The sequence below is a fragment of the Schistocerca gregaria genome, chromosome 2 (genome assembly GCF_023897955.1).
Source record: "Schistocerca gregaria isolate iqSchGreg1 chromosome 2, iqSchGreg1.2, whole genome shotgun sequence".
Classification (NCBI taxonomy): domain Eukaryota; kingdom Metazoa; phylum Arthropoda; class Insecta; order Orthoptera; family Acrididae; genus Schistocerca; species Schistocerca gregaria.
Window position 1 is genome coordinate 244,390,711 of NC_064921.1, and position 5,161 is coordinate 244,395,871.

Here is a 5,161-nt window from a genome sequence, read left to right on the forward strand (position 1 = left end):
TAAGATAGATACTGCCTACAGGAAAATTAAAGAGACCTTTGGAGAAAAGGGGACCACTTGTATGAATATTAAGAGCTCAGATGGAAACCCAGTTCTAACCAAAGAAGGGAAAGCAGAAAGGTGGAAGGAGTATATAGAGGGTCTATACAAGGGCGATGTACTTGAGGACAATATTATGGAAATGGAAGAGGATGTAGATGAAGACGAAATGGGAGATACGATACTGCGTGAAGAGTTTGACAGAGCACTGAAAGACCTGAGTCGAAACAAGGCCCCCGGAGTAGACAACATTCCATTAGAACTACTGACGGCCTTGGGAGAGCCAGTCCTGACAAAACTCTACCAGCTGGTGAGCAAGATGTATGAGACAGGCGAAATACCCTCAGACTTCAAGAAGAATATAATAATTCCAATCCCAAAGAAAGCAGGTGCTGACAGATGTGAAAATTACCGAACTATCAGTTTAATAAGTCACAGCTGCAAAATACTAACGCGAATTCTTTACAGACGAATGGAAAAACTGGTAGATGCAGACCTCGGGGAGGATCAGTTTGGATTCCGTCGAAATGTTGGAACACGTGAGCCAATACTGACCTTACGAGTTATCTTAGAAGCTAGATTAAGAAAAGGCAAACCTACGTTCCTAGCATTTGTAGACTTAGAGAAAGCTTTTGACAATGTTGACTGGAATACTCTTTTTCAAATTCTAAAGGTGGCAGGGGTAAAATACAGGGAGCGAAAGGCTATTTACAATTTGTACAGAAACCAGATGGCAGTCATAAGAGTCGAGGGGCATGAAAGGGAAGCAGTGGTTGGGAAAGGAGTGAGACAGGGTTGTAGCCTCTCCCCGATGTTATTCAATCTGTATATTGAGCAAGCAGTAAAGGAAACAAAAGAAAAATTTGGAGTAGGTATTAAAATTCATGGAGACGAAGTAAAAACTTTGAGGTTCGCCGATGACATTGTAATTCTGTCAGAAACGGCAAAGGACTTGGAAGAGCAGTTGAACGGAATGGACAGTGTCTTGAAAGGAGGATATAAGATGAACATCAACAAAAGCAAAACGAGGATAATGGAATGTAGTCCAATTAAATCGGGCGATGCTGAGGGAATTAGATTAGGAAATGAGACACTTAAAGTAGTAAAGGAGTTTTGCTATCTAGGAAGTAAAATAACTGATGATGGTCGAAGTAGAGGATATAAAATGTAGACTGGCAATGGCAAGGAAAGCGTTTCTGAAGAAGAGAAATTTGTTAACATCGAATATAGATTTAAGTGTCAGGAAGTCATTTCTGAAAATATTTGTTTGGAGTGTAGCCATGTATGGAAGTGAAACATGGACGATAACTAGTTTGGACAAGAAGAGAATAGAAGCTTTCGAAATGTGGTGCTACAGAAGAATACTGAAGATAAGGTGGATAGATCACGTAACTAATGAGGAGGTATTGAATAGGATTGGGGAGAAGAGAAGTTTGTGGCACAACTTGACTAGAAGAAGGGATCGGTTGGTAGGACATGTTTTGAGGCATCAAGGGATCACAAATTTAGCATTGGAGGGCAGTGTGGAGGGTAAAAATCGTAGAGGGAGACCGAGAGATGAGTACACTAAGCAGATTCAGAAGGATGTAGGTTGCAGTAGGTACTGGGAGATGAAACAGCTTGCACAGGATAGAGTAGCATGGAGAGCTGCATCAAACCAGTCTCAGGACTGAAGACCACAACAACAACAACAACATAGTTATTGAGGAGCCACATCAGCCACTGTAATTTACGACAATTTAAATAAGTAATTAAAGATAATTGAGGGTCACTGTAGACCATTTTGATAGTTTTCTCTTTTGTGAAACTTAAATTAAAGCTAGATTATAGATGTGGTTTGGCATAGGTCATCCTTCGATCGATTGTAGAACTTGGAAACCCATTCAGGGAATATTCGTTCACATTTTTCTTGAACGCAGTTGGTTTTTACCATCCTGTATTAAAACATTTCCTTTCATCAATAGTGCAATTTATAATCATTGTTTTGTGAGTAGAATAAAATTTCCAATGGTAAACTTAACTGATTTTTCGTCGTTATTTTACCAGCTAACTAAAAATAGGAAAGCCTTGAACCCTTTCCACTATATTTAGTTAGTATTAAGATTCTTTTACAGTGAGTGCAGTGGAGCTGACGCTGAGATCATTAAGTATTTGGTTATATCATCGCTAGTCTCACTGAACTGTTCTGAATTCTACATGTCATGTGTGGTCTGGCGTCTCCTTACCAGCAACAGGTCCCAGGTTCAAACTAGTTAATTCCCTAAAAAACACTCTCAGAGCGTCGTTGCGCGAAAGTGGTAGGGAGACACGATATAGAACAAACAGACACCACCATGAATGTTTAGATAGCAATAACATCCAAAAACCAAGAACTAAGTGATGTAATTGTAAATGATGTTTTTCACAAAATTATTAAGTGGTTCTCAGCAAACGGACTCTCTTTAAATTTTGATAAAACACAGTATATACAGTTCCGTACAGTAAATGCCACAACTCCAATAATAAATATAGACTTTGAACAGAAGTCTGTAGCTAAGGTAGATTTTTCAAAATTTTTAGGTGTGTCCATTGATGAGAGGTTAAACTGGAAGCAACACATTGATGGTCTGCTGAAACGTCTGAGTTCGGCTACGTATGCTATTAGGGTTATTGCAAATTTTGGTGATAAGAATCTCAGTAAATTAGCTTACTATGCCTACTTTCATTCACTGCTTTCATATGGTATCATATTCTGGGGTAATTCATCATTGAGTAGAAAAGTACTCATTGCTCAAAAACGTGTAATCGAATAATTGCTGGAGCCCACCCACGGTCATCTTGCAGACATCTATTTAAGGATTTAGGGATCCTCACAGTAACCTTACAGTATATATATTCACTTATGAAATTTGTTGTTAATAATCCAGCCCAGTTCAAAAGTAATAGCAATGTGCATAGCTATAACACCAGGAGAAAAGATGATCTTCACTATGCAGGGTTAAACTTGACTTTGGCACAGAAGGGGGTAAATTATGCTGCCACAAAAGTCTTTGGTCACCTACCAAACAGCATCAAAAGCCTGACAGATAGTCAACCAACATTTAAAAATAAATTAAAAGAATTTTTAGATGACAATTCCTTCTACTCATTGGCTGAATTTTTAGATATAAATTAAGGGAAGGAAAAAAAACTAACTTAAGCATTAGTGCCATGCAATATTTTGTGTAATGTAATATCTTGTACAGACATCTTTCATTAACCTGACACGTTCTACATCATTACGAAGTGTTGTATTCATGATCTATGGAACAAGTATTAATCTAATCTAATCAACTCCAGAACCATGTGGTGTCGGAAAGAGAAACGTAAAGAGAATTGTAAACGAAAAAAGTTCCAGAGTTGTAGGAACCGTCGAAAAAGATTGTTTGGTGTCGACTGGAAAGCACAGAAATCGCAAAGAAAATGTAACACAATTGGGTGGTTTTAACAATGATGTTTCAAAGTGATCCATGTGAATGATGAATGCCCAACATTACAAAAACGTGTTACAGCTATGTAGGAAAAAAATAGTTTCACTGGTAAACGCTTTGTCAATGTTCAGAATTTTAAAAGGCATTGGCCCCTGATATGCTAAGAAGAGAGTTCTTAGTTCAAAGAAGTGACATAGGTACAGCACGAACTACATTCCATATGAAGATTCACGATTCAAGAGAAGGAAGTAGTTCAACAGTGTATTACCTTAATGAAACATGGGCCAATTCGAATCAGTCCGGGAAGATCTGCTGGAAAATGAGTGATGGTACTGATGGTTCTCAGGCAATTATTCTGCATGCTGACTCTTCTTCTGGTTATGTTTTTGAGAGTAAACTTGTATTTACGTGTAAGAAAAACAGCACTGACTACCATTCAGAAATGAACACTATGAGTTTCGTGACGTGATTCACAATTCTTGTCATATTTACATCAAAGTCGGTCATTGCCAATTATAATGCAACAGAGAAAGCACCAGGTATAAACATAAAAAACCGGATATTTTTTTCCTGGCTTAAAAACAAAAATATTAAGCAAAGTATAAACCACACTCGTGTCGATCTCCTGTAGTTCATTAATTTATACAAGTCATATGTCACAACAAACAAACATGACTTCCTTGAGCGTGAATGGGTCACACAGTTCTGCGTTTATCCATGTGTCACTGTCAGTGAAGCCCTAAGGAATTAATTTAGGCAAAGAATAAGGCTATATGAGAGAACAAAACATTAAAGATAATGTCGCTTATGTATGAGGCAAAGGACAACATTCCACCTGTAGTGTGGACATACCTGTGCAGCATGCTGAAAAGCTTCAGAAAGAATAATTTGCAAGTGATGATGAATATAAGCCTTGAACCTATCATCGTGAATTTACAGTCAGATTGTTTGGAAACAGACTCAAATAGAAGTGACAGTTGTCTTGCAATGTAGACTTTTGAACAAAGTAATATTTCTTGGTTTTAAAGACTCGCAGTTTAAAAATTGTGTTTGTCAACTTATCAGCTGCATACACAATAATGAGAACTTTCTAGCCTTTTTTATTAGGACGTTGTTTCCTTTGAATTATTAGACTATAATATTCAACATATTGCCCAAGGAGAAGTTAAGCTTCTCCTACCATGTTATATGCTCTAATAACATACGAGAATGCAGCTGGATGAATTCATCAAAAGTCCAATATTTCCACACGTAAACCCCTGTCCTTTTCAGGGAATGAACTGGATAAGACCCTAATATGACAGTAACTCTTAAAGTCGAGATATCGTTGGTTTTCGATGTTATCGGTCATCATTTCTGGAGTTATTCGCAGATGATGGTTAACTGTTTGCTTGTTCAATGGATGATAAATGCAGTCTCTCACTGTAATGTCGAATGAGTTAGTTTACACTCATAATGCACGTTAACAGCGAAAAATATGACAACTTATTGGTCATTTTTACCATAGTCTTTTCATTAGTTTTTCCTATCACTGATTCTTTTTTACACGAAGTAGTTACACTTAACTACAGTCAAACACATCAACACACATACCTTATATACAGTTTTTTAAAATTCTATTGAGTAGAACCAGTTATCAAACAAGTATAACGATTTTGTTTGTGGCTGAAGTT